This window comes from Cibotium barometz, chromosome 62, assembly GCF_041138505.1.
Source record: "Cibotium barometz isolate CiBa-2024 chromosome 62, ASM4113850v1, whole genome shotgun sequence".
Lineage (NCBI taxonomy): Eukaryota > Viridiplantae > Streptophyta > Polypodiopsida > Cyatheales > Cibotiaceae > Cibotium > Cibotium barometz.
In genome coordinates this window covers 16,200,676-16,223,355 of record NC_141107.1, presented here as the reverse complement: position 1 = coordinate 16,223,355, position 22,680 = coordinate 16,200,676, and positions in this window count along the sequence as shown.

Below are 22,680 nucleotides of genomic sequence, written 5' to 3'. Positions count from 1 at the left end.
GGCAACTCTCCACCTTGTAAAGCTCCTTATAGAGTCAACAATTTAGAGCAAAAAGAAATCCAAAAATAAATCGAGGATTTGTTAGAAAGAGGCCTTATTAGACCTAGTAGTTCACCCTTTGGAGCTCCAGTCCTTCTTGTTAAGAAGAAGAATGGAACTTTCCGAGTGTGTGTTGACTACCGAGCATTGAACAAAATCACTGTCAAGAACAGATACCCTATCCCTAGGGTAGATGACTTACTTGATAAGCTTAGGGGTTCAAAGGTCTATAGCAAGATTGACTTAAAGTCTGGTTATCATCAAGTACGAATGACTGAGTCAGAGACTACATTTAGAACCCAGACTGGCCATTATGAGTTTTTGGTTATGCCATTTGGTTTGACCAATGCTCCATCTACATTCAGTCCTATGATGAATCGTATTTTCCTAAAGTTTCAAAGCTTTGTTGTGGTGTTCTTTGATGATATTCTTGTTTTCAGCGAGAATCGTCAAAAGCATGAGCAACACTTGGAGCAAGTGTTTAACCTTTTGAGAGAAAATGAATTGTATGTCAATCCTGAAAAGAGTTCTTTCTTTCAAAAAGAGATTGAATACTTAGGCCATATAGTGTCAGCTGTGCTGAAGGAATCCGTGTGGATCCTAAGAAGATTGAGTGTATAGCCTCTTGGCCTACACCTCAAAACATTCATGACCTTAGATCTTTTCTAGGTCTATGTAGTTACTATAGGAAGTTTGTCAAGAATTTTGCTTATATTGCACATCCTTTGACGGAACTTCTCAAGAAAACTACATTTTTTCATTGGACCAAAATTCAAGATCAATCTTTTCTAGTACTCAAGGATGCATTAACTCATGCACCAACATTCTTTGTGGTAGTAACTGATGCTAGTGGCAAAGGTTTTGGTGATGTGCTTATGCAAGACAATCATCCTATTGCTTATGAAAGTCGAAAGCTAAAACCTACTAAAACAAATTATAGTACATATGACAAGGAATTAGCAGCAGTTGTGCATGCCTTGAAGATTTGGAAGCATTACCTAATGGGTTTAGAATTTCTTATCAAGACTGATCAACAAAGCATGAGGCATTTGCTTTCGCAACCCCTTATTTCAAATAGGCACATCAAATGGGCATCTTTCATACAAAGTTTCCAACCCATGATTCAATACCAACCTGGAAAGGAAAATGTTGTTGCCAATGCTTTAAGTAGAAGACCACATATCAATAACATTTTTGCTATTGAAAGTGAACCATTTGTACTTATGAAAGAAACTTATGAAGTAGATCCAGATTTTTTTGAGATATGGATCAAATTGCGTGAAAACAATTGGACACCTCAAGGAAATTATTCTCATAATGATGGCTATCTTTTCTTTGAGAAAAGATTATGTGTTACTCAATCCTATAGACAACTTGTCTTGGAAGAGATGCACTAACCACCATTCATGGGACATAGAGGAGTTTCCACAACACTTCAAGTAGTTTCTCGAGAATTCTTTTGGCCTCATTTGAAAAATGATGTAGCAAAATTTGTAGCTAACTGTAACATTTGTCAAGCAATTAAAAGCTACAAAGGCAAAGCTTTGGGATTGCTTATGCCTTTACCCATTCCAGACCGACCATGGGAACAAGTCTCTATGGACTTCATTACAGGCTTTCCTACTACTTCCAGTCATCATGACATGATTTGGACAATAGTGGATAGGTTTAGTAAGCAAGCCTATTTCATTCCATGTAAAAAGACACTGACTTCTCAGCAAGCTGCGACCATATTTGTCAAGCAAATCTTTGTTCATCATGGTCTACCCAAAGTAATAGTTTCTGATAGAGATTCCAAATTTTGTAGACACTTTTGGATTGCTCTTTTCTCAAACTTAGGCACTAAGTTAGATTTTTCTACGGCTTTTCATCCTGAATCAAATGGACAGATACAACCCATAATTATGCTTGCATGATTAAAGCAATATAGGAGTTGGAGCCCACTCATTTTGAGTAGGCACTTGGAAATAAAAAATGAAAAGATGCCATGGATAAGGAGTTGGCAGCATTGGATGTAAATGCAACATGGGAGTTAGTGCCTTTCCTTAAGAAAGAGAAGGTAATTGAATGTACATGGGTATACAAGGTAAAGTATACCTCGAATGGATCGGTAAGTAGATATTAGGAAAGATTGATTGCCAAAGTTTATGCGTAGACCTATGGCATTGACTATGAGGAGACATTCACCTCGGTTTATAGAGTGACAATGGTGAGAGCTATCATGCTATGACTATGGCAAAGGGTTGGTCTTTACATCAGATGGATGTAAAGAATGCTTTCTTGCATGGTGATTTGCAAGAAGAAGTATATATGATGTAGCTACTACCGGGTTATGAGAGTGATGCACACGCAAATTTTATGTGCAGGTTAGGCAAGGCCTTATATGGCTTGAAATAGGGAGTATCTTGTTACCATTGGTGGATTTCAGACATCTAATGTAGATTTTTCACTTTATGTGAAAAAACAGATACAAGGATCATACTATTAGACATCCAATATAGATTTTTCACTTTATGAAAAAAAGACAGATACAAAGGATCATACTATTAGTCGTTTATGTGGATGATGTGATTATTAGAAGTGATAGTGATGCTAACATACATATATGACGTTGATGGCGGGATTTTTGCCCCTCCTACAAAGCATTAAGAACAAGGATTTGGATTTTTAAAAAAACACCTAGTGCATGAGAGAGAAGGCCTAAAAAAATGGTATCCTTGTTTGGCCACCAAGATGCACCCATGTAGAGTTGATAAAGGCCATGCACACATAAAGAAAGGCGGATCTTCTTTCTTGTGTTAGCTTTAATTGCACTTGGTGATAACAAAAGAGGCATTGAGATGGACCCAGCCAAGATCTTATCTATTGCATAAGCTGAAATTGATGATGGCCGCACTAATATTTGTTGTTAGGAAATTTAGATCTTATATATTACATAATCCTTTTGTTGTTTTGATAGTTGAGTACATGTTTCCTTGGGTAGGTCAACAAATGAATGTGAGCTCCATGATTTCAAAATGGTTGATGGCATTATAGGAATATAGTTACACTTTCAAAGTGGAAGACTTAGCTAGAGCTCATTTGTTGGCAGATATTTTCACTTATAGAATGCATAAGAAGGTCTTCGAGGAGCCCAACATAACACGGCTACCACAAGTCAAAACCAAAGTGTTATCATATGCTTTTACTTTATTTTTCGACGAAGCATTTAGGAGAGCCTCCAAGAAATTAGGGGGGGCTTGTTCTTTTGGATGTGGGAGGACAAATGGTTTGGAAGGAGACGGTGTCTTTGGAAGATTCATATACCAATAACAAGGCGAAATATGAATTCCTTATTTATGGCTTGAAGCACAGCATAAGAAGACTTATGGTAAAAGGTGATGCATTGTTGTTAGTCAAACAAGTACTAGTAGGCATTTGGTCTTGTAGGATTGATAGATTAAGGGACAAAGTTGGAGTTGTCAGTGACTTGATGTCACATTTTGTAGCAGTCCAATTATACCATGTTGGTAGAAAAGAGAACAAGGAAGCAGACCAGCTGGCTAAGGAAGCAATGGAGCATGGAGTAGAAGTTGTAGTGACTACAACATACTTCTTGACGCTAAAATATGAAGGTATAGAGGCTCTTGAATACCTTATAAAATTCATGTTACGAGAGTACCCACATTCATATACAAAGGAGTAGCGGATCAGCCTTATAAAAAAATCCAGCTCATATCTATCCTTGACGGGGTTTGGTACTAGAGAGGCAAAGATATGGTGCTTCATAGAATTCCGCAGTCTCATGAAATTCCAAAAATCTTGCAGAGTTCTCATGATTAGGTTTGTGGACACCTTTGCTTTGGACCTTACAACAAAGAGAGTATTACAAATGGGATATGGATGTCCTAGCCTACACGTAGATGTATAACACTTGTGCCGCAGTTGCCATGCTTGTCAGATCAATGGGGAGGAAGTTGACATATGGCCCAAGGAATCCCATCATCACCTATGGACCCTTTGAAAAGTGGGGTGTAGATGCAATTGGACCATTACCCAAAACTCAAAATGGTAAGGTTTATATTTTGATAGCCGCCATTGATTACATGACATGGTGGGTAGAGGGGATAAGTGTGGCTAGCGTGAAAGTAAGATAGTTTCCAAGTTTATTCATTCTTTCATTTTAGAGATAGTATCTAACAATGGTCTGGGTTTTAGGAAAGCCCTCTTAGATGACATGTTAGATGATACATAGGTACATCACACCATATTACCCACAAAGTAATGGTTTAGTTGAAAAGGCCAATGGTATTATATGCAGGATCATTAGGAAATTGGTAGAAGATAAACCAAAACTATGGGATAAGATGCTAGATGGAGCATTGTGGGCCTTTCGTAGCTCTTTCAAGGAATCTTTACAATTTACTCCTTTCCATTTGGTATATGGGCTTGCACCATATAGAGATTGAATTACCCATTATCAAGATGTATGAGAAGTCATTGAAAAATGCAAATGAGGTATGGGTTGATAGGCTCTTAACCTTAACCGAGTTGGAATGGAAAAAGGAGAAATCTATAGAGTTCTATCAGAAGCAGGCACTCAGGCAAAAGGAGTTTTTTGATAAAAAGTTAAAAGACAGTCATATTTTAGAGGGATCTCTAGTGCTCAAATATGCTAGTAACTTGGATACCACGTATGATGTGAAGTTTGTACCAAGATGGGGGGCCATTTCTAGTACACAAGGCTTATCCAAAACGGTATTATCAATTAACAAACTCAGATGTTACATTTCACAAGAGGAAAACCAACGGATATAGATTGAAGCCATATCTTTTTAGAATTTTACCAAATTCAATGAAGGTTAAAGAACCATTAACACTAGTCCAAGAGGAGCAGCAACAAGGTGATCACGAGGAAGACCTACTATTTGATGCTCTCCTTTTATTATTCACAGTCGATGGAAGCACTTAGGGTGTCGCCCATAACGGGGAGTTATAATGCAATGATTGATATTTGGAGACTCTCACAGTTTTGGCCATTCTTACATAGTTCAACAATATAATAATTTCTTTCCTTTGCATGGTGTTGATAACAATGGTGGTTATGAGGAGTACAACATAATGTGCCCCATGTTCTTATATGGTACATAAATGTACCATCTTGTGCTTTGGAGGGGTGCTACTGATGGTTCCAAGACTTTTGCCCCTCCTACAAAGCATTAAGAACAAGGATTTGGATTTTCAAAAAAACACCTAGTGCATGAGAGAGAAGGCCTTAAAAAACGTTATCCTTGTTTGGCCACTAGGATGCACCCATTTGATAAAGGCCATGCATACATAAAGGAAGGCAGATCTTCTTTCTTGGGTTGGCTTTTTGAAAAAATGGAGGAGAGTTAAAGTGTATACTTTGTTTAAAAAAACTAGGGAGCATATAGAAAGACAATAGAAAGAGGAAAAGAAGAGATAAGAGAGAGGAAAGATGGGCATAAAAGAGATCATGGTGTGATACACAAGGAGAATAGATAAGGGAGGAAGCAGAGGGTACACTTGTGTGTCTAAGGCGACATGTTTCACCACTATACCTAAATATTCATAGAAATACTAGTATATTTTTTGTTTCTTTCTGGTTAGGTGTAGTATTTAGTGAAAATCAAGGGTGTGTGCACGGTGGTGTGTGTGTGTTTTTTGGTTAGGTGTACTATTGAGTGAAAATCAAGGGTGTGTGCATGGTGGTGTGTGTGTGTTTTCTCTCGAGTGGTATATGAGGAGCAACTCACTATAACAATGGTGACATGCAGCTCTCGGTTTTCTATTTTGACAAAATAGTTGGTGTATTGGTGGTGTGTGTTTCATCTATTCTGGGTGAATGTTGTTTGATGCTCTTGGGAGACGTTTAGAGGTCGGACTTTTGGGGTGGCACCAATGTCAAGATGCTTTTGAAGAAGAAGTTTGAGATGAAAGATTTGGGTGAGCTGCAATATTTCTTGGGTATAGAGATAACAAGATCACCTCATGCCATTTTGTTATTATAGAAGCAATATGTCTTGGACATGTTATCCAACTATGATATGACATATTATAGGGCTATTTCAATTCCATTAGACTAGAACACAAAGCATTCAAAAGATACATGTGAGCTTTTAGAGGTCCCCACTATATATAGAAGCATAGTGGAGGTAGCTTGATCTACATGACCATTACTAAGGTACACTTGAGTCTATTGTTAAACTTGTGAGAGTCAGTTTATCTAAGGCCCCAAGGAGCCACACTTAGATGTGGCTAGATAGATTCTCAAGTACATAAACTCCACAGTTGCTTATGGACTTTTCTATGAGGTTGGTAGTAGTAGAGAGATACAACTACATGGATACATAGATACTGATTGGGCTGGTAGTGTCACAGATAGGAGATCTATTATTAGTAGCTTTATGTTTTCTTTTGGGAGTGTTGTTGTGAGTTGGAGTAGTAAGAAACAGCCATCTATTACCTTGTTAAGTACAGTGGAAGAATACAGGTACATTGCTACTATGGTAGCTTATGATGTAGCTTGGTTTTAGACGCTACTTGGTGATATGGGTGAGCCCATGGATAGGTATATTGTCATTTATCGTGAAAATATGAGTAACATACAACTGGCTAATAATCGAGTCTATCATGCTAGGACAAAGTACATTGAGGTGAATTATTACTTTATGAGGGAGAAGGTTTTAGCAAGTTATATGGATTTGGTATATGTCATAGAGGATCAGGTGGCTGATATCTTCACAAAGACATACAAAGAATCAGGTGGCTGACATCTTCACAAAGGCATTGGGTACAGAGAAGCTTCACAAGTTTAGGAGCTTACTTGGAGTGTAGTGCATGGAGTTGAGCTCAAGGGAGGGTGTTTAGATATCAATGTCAACTAATGTTGTGGACATTGATGACCCGCTTGGGTGATAGCTTCTACACTTATGCCACTAGCACGGTTGGTGAGTTTATGGTTGATATGCCTCCAATGGATGAGAGGTTGACCACAATTGGATTACTAGAGTATGACATAGTTGTAGCACCATCTCATATAGTCAGGTTCACACTATGGACTATCAAATAGTCAGATCAAGGGACAGATTGCACTTGGATCATAGAGATCAACGCTTTTTTCCTCCTCAAGAGGCACAGCCGTTGATTCTTTTTCCATAGAACAATTTTTATCCGGGATTTACTTCATCTATCAAACTAAACAGAAATTGAGTCTCGATTTACGGATCCCTTAGTCCAGCCTAACCCCATCCAGTCCCATGGGTTAGCCAACCGCCCACAACCACTGTAGTGATGGGATCCAATTTAGAATTTGATTAGGTTTTGTCCCAGGTACCAGGGAAAGAGTTCCCAGGACCCCTAGCCAGAAGTTCATGCAAACATAAAACTAGTCACACCACTTACACACCCAATATGAAATTGCATTTTTCTCAGCATCAGCTAACTTTAAAACAATCCTTTAATGAAACCATTGTCATTGATCACAATCCTCAAAATCTCTGGTTGAATCCATATTTCCAATCATTCATTCATGGTGGTGTACTTATGGCATCATTGGCAACCAGAATGCTCACCACCTGTTCACTCAGGGGCCTTTTTGATAGTTCCTAGCTCATAGTAACCGGCAATATATTCACATAACAAAATGGAATCTCCGTGGAAGATCAGCAAGATCAACCAATAGATCCATATAAAAGAGCCATGGACTCATCCGTTGAGGACCAGCAAGGTCAATCAACCAGATCCATGCCCCATTTTAGAAAACAACTCTTACTCCTTATTCCAATATCTTCCACGACGCACGTGTGGGTATCTTCGGCGACCCAGAGCCCGATCACCGTATGGTCAGCACCCTCTAGGATCCTTCGTAGGTCACCTAGCGCTTCACTCATAGGCCGCTTCCTTGGTCCCTCATCCACCGTACCGGAAGCTCACCATTTAAATCGAACCGAGGCTGGTCAAGACGTCGGCCGACCTTGCTACGCGAGACGTCCTCCATTGACTCTCTGTAGCAGTTGCAACTTTATCAGTTAGGTCTCCACGACCTTAATCACAAGACAGTCAAAATGCTTCCCCAACATTCTTGACATAAAACACTCATTTACAAACAGTTCACAAATACAGTTTCTATAATGAACTCACGTCTTTCCAGATTGTCCCTCATCAGTCCACATTACTTATTCCACATTCCATTCATATGTGTACTCATTCTCATCCAATCACATCATTTTCCATCTCATCACATCAGATTCATTCACTTCACATAATATCCATTCCTATCTTTCTTAATTTACATTACGTCTCATCACATCCATTTCTCATTACATCTCATTCGTTCACATCCATTCCTATCTTTCTTAATTTACATTACATCTCATTCGTTCACATCTTATATTATTCATTCACATTCTGATTCACATGACATCTCATCTCATCCATTCGCTCATATATCGACTTCATATCCATTCACATACATTTTTGCATTCATTATTCCACATTCGTACATCCACATTCACATTCACATACATCCACATCCACATCTATATTTATACATCCACATCACATTCACATCCATACATCCATATCTTACATACACATCCGCGTTCTCATTCATACATCCACATCCATACATCCATATCCACATCCATACATCCATATCCACATTCACACATCCAGATTCACATTCACATACATCCACATTCTTACATCCATATCCATATCTATATTTACACACCCACATTCACATTCATACATCCACATCCACATTCCATATCTACATCATTTCTTTCACATACATATAACTACATCCATTCTTTCACATATATCTCCATCTATTCCTCGTTCATTTTCATCTATCTGATTCGTTTCACATCCTCATATCTATTTATAGAATACAAGAGAATTCTTATTTTTGACATAAGATTTCTTTACGCTTCTACTTATGCATAAATTCCATTTTAAGGAGAATAACACTTTCGAAATAAAAATCAATCTTTTATGCATCTTCTTATGCATAAATTCATTTTAAATGAGAATGATACTTTTGAAATAGAAATCAATCTTTTATGTATCTTCCTATGCATAAAATCAAAATTGACGAAAATAACTCTTTTGAACTAAAAATAGATTTCCTTATGCATCTTTCTATGCATAAAATTAAAATTGATGAGAATAACACTTTTGGATTAAAATAAATTCTTTATGCATCTTTCCATTCATAAATCCAATTTAGTAGGAATTACACTTTTAGAATAAAAATAATTTCTCTTATGCATCTAATTTATGCATAAAATCATTTATGATAAAAATCACACTTTTAATATAAAAATATCTTTTATGCATATGTTTATGCATACAAATCATTTATGATGAAAATCACTCTTTTAATATAAAATATTTTCTTTTATGCATCTAATTTATGCATGAAATCTTTTATGATAAAAATCACACTTTTAGTATTAAAAAATATCTTTTATGCACCCATTTATGCATAAAAATCAATTATGATAAAAGTAACACTTTTATAATAAAAAAATAATCTTTTATGCATACTCCTATGCATGAAAATCAAATATGATAAAAGTAACACTTTTATAATTAAAAAAATAATCTTTTATGCATACTTCTATGCATGAAAATCAAATATGATAAAAGTAACACTTTTATAATAAAAAATAATCTTTTATGCATACTTCTATGCATGAAAATCAAATATGATAAAAGTAACACTTTTATATTAAAAAAATAATCTTTTATGCATACTTCTATGCATGAAAATCAAATATGATAAAAGTAACACTTTTACAATAAAAAAATAATCTTTTATGAATAATTTTATGCATGAAAATCAAATATGATAGAAGTAACACTTTTATAAAAAATAATCTTTTATGCATACTTCTATGCATGAAAATCAAATATGATAAAAGTAACACTTTTATAATAAAAACATAATCTTTTATGCCTAAAAATCCATTTTGATGAAAGTAACACTTTCATTAATAAAAGAAAATTATTCCTTTGTGCATAAAAATCTATTTTGATGAAAGAAACACTTTCATAAGAAAATTATTCCTTTATGCATAAAAATCTATTTTGATGAAAGAAACACTTTCATAAGAAAATTATTCCTTTATGCATAAAAATCTATTTTGATGGAAGTAACACTTTCATAATAAAAGAAAATTATTCCTTTATGCATAAAAATCTATTTGATGAAAGTAAAGAAAATTATTCATTTATGCATAAAAATCTATTTTGATGAAAGTAACACTTTCATAATAAAAGAAAATTATTCCTTTATGCATAAAAATAAAAATAATAATCAATATGCATCTTCTATGCATGAAAATGATACTTTTAGAGTATAGAATTGATAGAAATTACTCTTTTAGCATAATAAAAGATAATTCTTATTTCCAAAAATTTTGCCATAACTTCCTTTGTATGGCTGACCATTTTTTAAATTTTTCTACTTAATTTTGTCTTAAAAATTAACTCTAATTGATTTAAAGTAATCTATACTAATCAAAATTCACTTATAAAAGAGAAAACATTATAAAAGTTTAATTCTAACAATTATCACTTAACTAGGGTAAAGAAGGATTGATTCTAAGAAGAGAGAGGGAAAAATCCTTTCGATCAAGACATAGCATCCATTTATCACTTTAAACAATCATAAACATTAGAAAAACATAAAATCAATAAAGAAAATTACAAGAATCTGTACTTACATAATTTCTTGGAGCTTTCCTTTGGCTTGATGGTTTGAGGGTTCAACTCTTGTTTGTAACAAGAGTGGCCACCAATCTTCTAGAGAAGGAAGGTCAAAAACTAATGAATTATGAATACAATTCACTGTTTTTGGCACTTGGGAGAGACAGGGTAACAGTGCATAAAACACTATTAAGTTTCAACAAAGGAGGAGGTTCTATTTATAGGAAAAAGTGAGCCTCTAACCAAGCAAACTGATTCTAGAATTTTTTGAATGAGTTTGGTCAATTTTTGATCATTTTTAGGTCAAAGAGGGTTAGAGTTTGAGAATAGGCTTCCTGAACCTAGAGTAGACTCAAGAGGGATAGAGTTTCTGCAGCAATGGAGAGGGAGGGAGCTTGAGAGAGAGAGAGAGAGAGAGAGAGAGAGAGGGAGATTGAGAGGGAGGGAGCTTGAGAAGGAGGGAGAGCTTGAGAGGGATGGAGTTTCTGCAGCAACGGAGAGCTTAGAAAAGGAAGAAAGAGAGAGAGAGAGAGCTTGACAAGGAGGGAGAGCTTGAGAGGTATGGAGTTTTTGCAGAGCAATGGAGAGCTTAGAAGAGGAAGAAAGAGGTTCAAAATGAGCTTTCCAAACCTAAAGTATGTTGGGGGGGAGTTTGAGAGGGAAACACACTTTTGGGAAAATAAAAATAAAAATTTTTAATTTTTAGGGTTTTTAATCTGCGCGATTCTAGGTGGGGGGACCTCTAAGTTTGGGCCCAAGAGGTAGGGGGAAAAGAGTAGTAATTAGGCCCCATTAGCAAACCAAAGCCTACTAGGCCCCCTAGGGTCAAAGAAGTAAAAAATGTGCACCCAACCCTCTTCCTATTGGTTTCCTAATCAAAAGTTAATCCAAAAGGCCAATTTTGGGTCTAAAAATTTTCTAATGTGTGTTTTTGTATCCTGTGTGTCGCACATATGAGTGTTCAAGTTTGTGTGGTGGTCTTTGATGTGGATGCTTTTGCATCATGTATAGTTTTTAGCTCTGTTGTGTTTATGTCCCCTTTTAGGTTTACTTCTACCAACTCCTTTTCCCTGTCTTTTACTTCAACCTTGGTTTCGATAGTTTGTTGTCCTTTGTTTTTCTTGGGTTTAGAAGGTTTTGTTTTCTCTTTTGGGTTCTGTTTTAAAGCATGTTCTTCTACCCATGTTGAGGTATTGTCTTTTGCATTCTTCTTGACTGTTTGTCGTGCCTTGGCTTGTAAGTGTGTAAGCACATTCAATGGTATTGTGGCCAATTGCCCATTTTGTACACTTAAGATGTTAAGAGCTGTATTTTGTGAGACAAGTTGCATTGAAGCAACTCATCTTGGGCAATCTTGGAACATGTGATCAATGCCACATTGTTCACACATTGGTTGCAAGGGCAAGGTGTCAGTGACTATGGGCATGGAAGTATTCCAAAATGTGCAGTCTGCCACCTTGTAAGGTCCACAATAGAAACATTGAAGTGTCTTTTTAACTCCTTCCTGATGAGCAGTTTCTACCCTTTGGACTATTTCTATTTTGTGCACACGGGAGATGGAGGTTTTGAGTCCATTGTGGATGAAGCAGGACACTTTTGAGTATCATGGTCAAAGGTTTTACAATATATGCAGTATAGAAAAACAGGTGCCTTGTATGCACAATGAGGATTGGGATGGTCATTGTGATTGCATTCAACACAAGGCATTTCGCTCGTCACTTTTAAGGATGTCTGGTTTTAAAGGTTTTCATCCTCTCTTAGAGATGTTGGCTGTAAGGTTTTAAGCAAGGCTGCATAAAATTTTGGAAATGTCACTTCCGAGATCGATCTTTCTTTTGCCATTGCTTCACTTGGTTTAGATGAGGAACATCTCGTAGCATGATCATCTTCTAGCATGTTGTCATCTAAACATATTGCTTCTTTGCAATAATGATCGAATGTTTTCGGATTGGATACAATGATCAAGTTGTGTAAGCTGTTATTCTTTAAGCCCATCATGAAACATCTCCTCAAATTGAACATCGTTTAATTTTTCCCATAACTCACAACGTGAGTCCAAGAGTTTTATCCGGAGAATAAGGTCTCTAATAGATTCATTTAGTTGTTGCTCAATTGAATAGAGTTCTGTTACTGCACTCCATCGATCACCTTGTCTGGAAAAACTATGTATAAAGGCTGATTTCAAGGTTTTGAAGTTGGTCTTGATCGCCGACATCAATGCGATAAACCATTGAGTAGCTTTTCCTTCTAAGCATAAGCTTAACGCATGTACCTTAGTGGGGCAGTTGGGATTTCCAAAGGCTTCACATCTTTGTTCAAACATTTGAATGAATTGAACAGGATCTGTTATTCTGTCGTATTTGCCCATAATTTTAGAAATTTATACGGTCGTATTTCTGTATGTCATTAAGGCCGTCCGTATGTGAGTGCTCTTGTTGGAAGAGACTCATTGAGTGGATGGGATCCACTTAGAAAAGCTTTCGTGGTGTAGTCATATGAGCCCATGGCCTAGAAACACCTTAGGTAATGTTGAGATATCAAGCTCAACTAGTGATGTGGACATTGATGACCTACCTGGGTGATAGTGATAGCTTCTGTACTTAAGCCATTGGCATGGTTGGTAAGATTATGGGATACTGCCAATGATTTATAGGCTATGTGATAGTGACTTTGGTGTATTAGAGTTATGGCATAGTTATAGCACCAACTCATGTAGTCGGGTTCACACTATTGATCGACCTTGATATGTTATATAATAGAAGATACTTTCCCTTATAGTATGTAGTCTTATCTCTTCATGTTATAGTTATAGAGGAGAAGAGAAGAGAAGAGAATAGAATAGAATAAAATTCATCCATCCATCTCCCTTATGTGTTTGTCTACACGTGTGTGCATTTGTTTGCAAAAAGCTCAAGCTCATTCTCTACCCTGGATGCTTCTCATAGTATCAAAGTGTTGGTCTCAGAGTGATCGTTCGTGTGAAGAGCTCAAGAGGTAAGTAAAAGATGAGCAAAGGAAGGGATACATGGCTAAGGGTAACTTCATCTCCTTCCCTTTGATTTGGAAGCAAATATATGTAAGTCGCTACTAGAGATATGGCATAGTTATAGCGCCAACTCATGGAGTTAGGTTCACACTATGGATTGAGCTTTGTATGTTATAGTAGAAGAGCACTTTCATTTATAGTATGTAGATTATAGAAAAGAGAAGAGAATAGAAGAAAATTCATCCATTCATCTCTCTTGTGTGCTTGTCTACTCATGAGTGTGTTTGCTTATAAAAGAAGCTCAAGCTCATTCTCTCCCCTGCTTCTTCTCATGGTATCAAAGTATTGGTATCATAGTGATGGTTTATGTGAAGAGCTCTCAAGAGACAAGCAAAAGGTAGGAAAAGGAAGTGGTATACAGGCAAGGGTAACTTCATCTCTTTCCCTTTGATTTGGAAGCAAATCATTGCAAGTAGATACTAGGTCAGAGTAGTAGGTAGGCACAATAGTAAGGTGTACTATCACATTTTAAGGTGCCCTTCATGGTGAAGAAAAGGGACATTATACTATGTGGGAGAGGCCCATAAAGCCGTAGTGATTTCAAAATTTAGATTCGATGTCATTTCAAGCTCTATTTTGGCTCTGCGAATTTTTTGCAAGCACTCAGGGAGAAAGTGTTGATTTTGATTATGTATGCCTAATTTTTTGTTCGAATCAAAGTTATGGATATAAATTTGGTTACAAAACAATCTGTGTAGAGAATTTAAGATTTGCAGGTCGTTGGTAGATCTATGTTTGTGTGATTGTTCCATATACAGTTGCAATATAACCAGTATACAATAACATATATATGATACCGCTATGTTGGAGATTGTAAGTTTGTTGTAGGTGGAGAAGTATTTACAAGCACTATTTCGAAGATGTTACATGTAATCATGTATGATAATCTATCCTTAATCGTGAGCGAGAAGCTGGACATGGAAGTTTAGGATGACCAATTTTCTTAAATGAAAAGGATATTAGGATTTCATAGGTGATGACAAGGATCCTATGCACTGGCATTATAACTAAACTAAAGAGATAAGAGTCCATACTATAAGGGAAAGTACTCTCCTACTCTGTAACATACAATAATGGGCGGTCCATACTCTCCTACTCTCATCTTCTCTTCTCTACAACCAGCACCTAAGGATACATGGGATGCCTTTGTTAAGCTATATAATAGCACAAGTACCAAGACAAGAAAGATGCAGTTAAAGCAAGAGTTACATCATGTGTAGAGAAATAAGATGAGTATCAAAGATTACTTTTGTATTGGAGCTCTTATTAATGACGAGACGACTTGGTGTCAGTCACATTGAATGGGCTTGGTAAAGTATGACTAGTTTCAGACATCTATCCAAACTCGAGAAAACTTTCCAAACTTTGAGGATTTTATAGCCCTTCTTATCACTAAGAAGATGAATGTTAAGAGTAAATCATCTTAATGAAATATATAAGAGCAAGCCTTCTACACAGACACAGGTAGAGGTAGAGGCAAATTATCATCTAAAGGCCAAGGTGTATGCCATTTCAGAAATAGAAACAATAGGCAACAATAATAGGAATTTAATGTACAAATACCACTCTAGAGGCAAGAAAGGAGACAGAGAGACCGAGATGATAGCAAAGAAACCAAAGTGAAAATAGCATAAAGTGTTATTATTGTGGCAAACCAGATCATGTGCTTAATGGACCTATGGTAGTGGGTCTATTGTTAGACCTTGGCCAAGAAAATTGAGGTAAAATTCCAAGAATTCTAATACATTATTTGGTGGTGCTATAGGTGATGACAATTCACAGCAAATTCACATGTATCACGTAAGGGAAAATAGAAGGTGGATCAACCTTTTAAAATGCTTGATGTTTCAGCAGATCATTCATTTATTAATGGGGATAGTGGCTCAGAACAGAGCCTCAATGAGAGGAGTTTGGAATCCCGACTATTATTACACCAGGTGTACAAAGAGCCATAGTAATCACCGGGTAGTGATCCATATCATTAACTCATCTAGTCGGGTTTATACTATAGACCAACCTTTATATGTTGTAGTAGGAGAGTACTTTCTCTTATAGTATGTACTCTTATCTTTATGTTATGATTATAGAGAAGAGAAGAGAATTGACCAGAATTTAGCCATTCATCTCTCTTGTGTGCTTGTCTACTCGTGTGTGTGTGTTTTTGCGAAAGAGCTGAAGTTCACCCTCACCCTTGCATTCTTCTCACATTGCAAGCACCATGGGAACCATGATATAACCCATTGTTGGTACCAAGGAAACTTGACATCATAACTTACACTCTCGGTGCCAAAGAAACACTAGCCCTACTACGCATACCAAATGCTTCTCAACAGGCACAACCTTTAAGGCCTATATAGCAAAACCTCCTACCAAGAGGTATGTACAAACCACCACCAATGCAGTGCCCACCTCTACTATAAACACCCCAACCGAACTCCTATCTCCCATTCAAACCACCTTTTACCAAAGAGAAGACACCCATTGACTCGAAAGCCTTCCAAAGAAACTCAAGGAGGTGTACCCCAACCCAATGTTGGAAAAAGAGAGAATAAAACAAGCCCAAGAGCTAACCCCACCTGAGAAGACCCCTGACCCCATTTCAGAGCCAATCATAGAAGTAATAAGGGGACCTCAATGCCTGCCAAAGGCCTTGGCCAAAACCATAAACATTTTTAAGAGGCCGCAAAAAGAGAAAACTTTGGACCCTCTTTCTTTGGAACTAATCCAACCAAACTTCGCACTGCTAGATGCAGTGAAGGAGGACTCAATGGAACGTGAAAGTTGGACTTCCATGGGTCATCATAGTCACTACAATATTTTCTCCGTTTGTCTTATAGGTGACAACTTCATTTTTACCCCACATCAGAGGCGCTACCTCATAGTAGGCAAGGATCAGTGCACATTCCTCACACATTAGGTGGCAGGTCCAAGCCTACCTCCGAGTGAGTATGAGTTAAGTGAGCGGCGTGAATATCATACAAGGGACATAGCAAGCCTCACAGCCTTTATACTCAGAAGTGTGAGTCCCAATAATTTCTCTTTTTTAGAAGGAATTATCAACTTTTGAGATACTTATTCGACTAGATGAATGGGAATTTCAGAGCCCACACATTTGAACTTGAATCTGAAGAGGAGGAGGATGAGTCGTGCCATAGTGAATGCTCTCCTTCCATACCCAAGACAAAAGGACAGCCACAAGTGCCTATGAACGAGTTAGTACACTACATTGAGAGCAACGAAATGAACATCATGTTACATGTCACTAAAGGAATGGCAATCTCTCTAGAACCTTGGATGCTGGTGCTTGGATCAACATAATCACCAAGGATTGTTGGGAGGCCTGGGGAAGCCCACCGCTTTGTAAGCACAAGCCTCGTGGTCAAGCTTGCAAACACAGCTAAACCCTTGGGCGTCCTTCAGGATGCAAAGATTAAGGCCTTCAAGGCTAAACTTCCACCACATTCGTGGTGATGGAATTTCAAAGAAGAGGGTTATACACCATGATCCTCAGAAGGCCTTACCATGAAAGATGCAAGAGTGGTTCATGATTGGGAAACCAATTATGTTTATGCATGCAAGAGTAACCAGTTCATAATCCTCGTCATGAAAGATGCAAGGCTGGTTCACGACTGGAAAACCAATCATATTTACACACGAGTAACCAATTCATGAAAATAAACTAAAAAATAGAGAAGACTCTCCCCATGGGTACAGGCTTTCTTGCCCCAACAATGAGTCTGACGATACAATTGCTCAGACCGCTTCAATCGATATTTGCAAAGCATGCAACATAGAAGCTCACACCACATCAATGGATATATACAGAGCTTGTAAAAAGATCTTGGATGGTGAAGCTCAGGATGAAGAATATGAGCCCCTCCCAAAACCTACCTACGCCAAGGAGACAGGACAACCATGGACACTCTTCCATAGAAGCTTGAGAGGGATGTCTTGGGAGACGTGGACAACCATGGACACTCTTCCATAGAAGCTTGAGAGGGATGTCTTGGGAGACGTGGACCTCATGAGGCCGCCCATCGCATCATCTACGGCAACCATTACCACATTAAATGATTCCCAATCGATTGTTTTGAATATTGGATCTAAACCTGCATCGTGCAAGTTTTGTGTGACCCCCCGTAGGTACAATTAAAGAGAACATCATTAAAGAGAGCATCATCATCGTCGGGAGGGGATGAATCGCAGTAACCAATTGCATCATCAACTCTCAAAGACGGACCGCAATGCAAGCTTCCTTTTGGAATGGTTATTGTATCCTTGGTGGTGAAGGCACCGTGAACTATAAACATCCCACGCCTCATCCTCCACTTACGAGCCTCCACTTTAGGTAACCTCTAACACTACACAACACTCTCGTTGTCAGGTCGACCATCCCCTTGAACCATTATGGAGAACCAAAATCTTGTCGACACATGCACATATATTCGCACACGCACATCCACATGCTCTCTCTCATTTGCACACACACCCACATGCTCTTACTCATTTGCATGCACAAGCACCCGTTTGTGCATCCCACACCCATTTGTACCTTGCACATCGTGCATGTGCACCCCACTCCCAATTACCCCCCGCATGCACACACCATCCGCCCTCATGTGTGCACACATTTGCACGCACACCTCATGCATACACCCCACACACTCCCTCATGCACCCTGCACCTTGCACTCACGGTGTAGACACCCCTGCACCTACAGGTACACATTTTTCCATACACGTATGCACACACACCCCACATATACACATTCATTTGCATGTGCATGCATCTTTGCACCTACCCATGCACACGTGCACACATCACCTACACAAATGTGTGAGCGCCACCTTTTCACACCATCGCATACACACGTATTCACTTCTACACACACATTTGCACCTCACACATGCATCCATACCCAATGCGTGTACCCATATTTGCATTCATTGACCCCCCACATGTGCACCACACCTCATTTGCTCACACATTTGTATCTATGTGCACACACGTACATCTACACACGCATTCGTTCGCACCTGCACCTGCTTACACCTTCACACACACCATCATGGCACAAACACTCCATCCATGCACGTGCACACCCCATCAAGCACGTGCACTCTGCCCAAGCACGTGCATACCCCATCGTGCACATACACTCTACTCGCCCACGTGACACACATCATGTACACACGCCTCCTTGCATGCACAACGCCCCCTTCCTTTTTTTGCTTAACCAAAATATTACCTATATATCGACGTATGTACATATATCCACGTACATATATATATCTTTTAGATATAAAAAATCCCTTATTTTTTAAAATTACCCAAGTAAGGGTTCATTAAATTTAAAAACCCTTGTTTTTCCTCTTTTCTTTCAATGATAAAATTCCCCTTATTTTTTCCTAGCATTTTTAATTTTTTTAAGAGAATTTAATTAATTAATATTTAATTAAACTTTTTTAAAAAAACCTAACATACGCCCCTCCCACATAAAATTTATTTTAAAAACCTAGCCTTCCCTTCCATTTTATTAGTTACACAAAATTTATTTAAAAAACCTAGCTTTGATGTCGCCGCGTTCCCATCCTCCTTTGCATCCTCGACCCTGCACCTCCCCTTAACCCCACCAACATCTTGTGCTGACCATGATCCAGCCTAACGTGGCTCCCGCCTCCGCCTACTACCCGCCCCCCAACAGTCACGAGCGTGCCACCAACCGTGCTCTCCCCTTCGCCTCCTTTGTGCGCTACCAAGCTTTCTTGTGGAGAAGCTATGCCTGATCGAGGAGAGTCTAAGCTTAGCCTAGGGACCCACGTGTTATCCTTGCACCACTGTTCCTCATCCTCAAGCGAGGTGGGCATTACATCTTGCCCTTCATCCTCAAGCAAGGTGACCTGTTTCAAGGCACTACATCTTGCCCTTGTGTTCTTCACTGTGGCAAGAGCTGGTCCAACAAGGCTACCATCCCCAACTGAAATGAAGACAAAGATTATGAGAATTGGGAAGTATGGGGATCAGTCTCACACGGAGGCCATCATCGTCTTTTCATAGAGCACTAAATCTTTGTCCCCTACCTCCCCGCTACTACTACGATGTGAGTGTTACTCAATGCTCCACCTTCATGATGTTTCTGTGGGTGACAGTACTACGATGTGACTTACTCAATGCTCCACTTTCATGATGTTTCTGTGGGTGACGGATGTGTTCTATTTTGTAAGGCCTCCTTTATAAGAAACCACCCGTGTTGTGAACACTTAGGCAGCACGGCAATTACCAATTTAGACACTAGATGTGTGGCCAAATGGTTAGGAGACGGCTTTGACACTCTGCCAAGTAGGATGCATGCTTGTGCGAACTAAGTGACTACATAATGTGGACGTTGGATAGCAAACCAAGGACACCATTCTCGAGTTGTGGGGAGTTCATAGTTCATAATTCACGGTTCATAGTGCATATATCCTGTCAACGAACAGATGTGTGGTCGTGTGGGTGGGATCCGATGAGTGACCTACCATATAGGATGATATATATTTGTGGAACTCCATAACCATTTGAGTTCATTGTGTTCAAGCACTCTTGTAAGCAAGACATCCTCAGTCCAGTGTTTGTCTAAATCGTCATCAAAACTCCTTACTTGGGATGAACGGACGTCATCACTTAGTAATCAAGTTTTTACAAGAAATAATATTGTTTATTCTTCACTTCTTTCTGCAATTCAGTGATTTGTATTGTGTTGATTTAGCTTTCCTTGTTGTGTATTCTTACACTAACATCTACATAGTATCCAAGAGACAAACAATCAATGCAAAAGATGTTCCTAAGGCTATCAAGGAAATTGTAAGAGTCAAGGAAAATAGGCAAATAAGTGTCGAAAGAAAGCAGTGTATTAAGAGTTCACCAGAAGAAGCTTATACAAGGATCCACCTTTTATCCCATGCCCATGCATGCCACCTGCAGTATATACACTGGCTCAGCATGTAAGACATATAAGCACAGTTCTTTTACAAACTTGCATTTAACCTCAGCAACGCAGCCCTTCGAGTACATCTCTAGATGAGGCGACCATGGCAGACACAAGCTTGGCCCATGGTATGCCTCAACCTTCCTCAAATCAACAACAACCTTCTGCGGCCTTATCTTTGACCACACCATCCATTTGATCCACAGTGCCTCTATTCCACATGTTGTGTCACACCAAATCCCTCGAGCCACATAGACCACCCAGCTCCATTGCCACTATGGACAGAATCATGCGCAACAATCGTTGCCATGCCTCCAACAATCTCATATACTTAACTTCCCAAGAAAAGAGAGAGACAGCTGAGTTGGAGACGTCTTTGTGTTTGAAGTAGTACACCCATACAAACACACCTTCCGTCCATTGTCCATACATGTCACCATCATATTTCACTTCTTGCTTTACGACACACACAAATATTTGCACTTGTAACTAACCTCCTCAACACCAACCCTCTAGGTACATCTTTGGATGGAGGAACCATGGAAGATGTAAGCCTGGTCCATGGTACAGCCCATCACCTAGAGAACCCTCGACCTCAGAAGTACCTCCAACAAGCTTCCATGCATGTAACCTTTGCTTTGACTTTACTTCCAGACCAACACAACCGTACCCTAGCCGGCATTTTCACCACGAAGAGGTCTCATCTTTCAACATCACATTATGACATCGGACCATATACTCTCATGTCGTGCCATGACGGTCTCGACTACCATCTCCCTATGCAAATCATTCCATGGTGGTCCTCATATGCACATTCCATCAACAAGATACAAACCGCTTCCACCAATCACCATGTTGAAAGAAAGCTTGGTATGAAGAACCTCTACATCTCACCTATCACTTTCCATGACACCTCAATAAGATGCCTACCATCAAGACTCTCTAAAGCCTCCCATCACTTTGATCTACATCTAACTATGGATCGGTTCCAAACTAACGACTTAACCTCAACCACCAACTTCATGGCGTATCCTGAAAAAGCCACACCTTTCTAATCCACCACCAACTTGGATTCTTAAACACTCCGTCAATCAACATGATTTCGATCACTCGACGAGTCTTAAGACACTCTTTGCCATCTTACCCACATGAACAAACACTTAACCTTTGTAAGAAAATGCTCGAACGTATAAAGCACGACTAGTCTACAAATTTAGCATACATAGTTACTGAAGACTAGTAATCGAGGCTGGAACCTTTTCAAGTTTAGCAGACCTAGTGTGAGAACTAGCAATTTGTATTGATGTAATTTTTAACAATAAGCAAGGGACATCATTTCCTCGCAATAGTTTACTTGTGAGCTCTCCTCTCCCCTCTTCTTGCTTGCTTGTATGCCATTGAATCTTTTCTTGCTTGATGGATGCATGCTAAATAGGTTTGATTGTAAATTTTCGTCTTGCATTAGCTTCCCCTTTATTCCTTAGATATTGTGAGAGAGGACCATCACAAAATTGAATCTCTTGTTACCTCCATAAGGCATAGAGAGCTCTCCCTTCACCTCTTTGGCCAAGGAACATCTCGAAGTGACATCAGAGTGAGGACACGACGGACGAGCTAGCACACCCACAATGGGAAGTTGCATTTGCGACTCTAAGGTAAGACCCAACGACACATGCTTGGGGCAAGGCTAAGGTAAGCTCTTGACTTGTAACACATTGGCTTGTTTGAGGCCACGTATCCACACCAAGGGTATCATTTCAAAAGAGATGGATATATTGGCATTAACACTTGATTCTTTCCTTATTGAGGACGATGGCAACCATGTGTAAGCCAACCAACATTCAGTCCCTCAAAATGCGCAACATATAAAAAATAAGACAGCTGTGAAATACTTCCAATAAATGGGATGAAG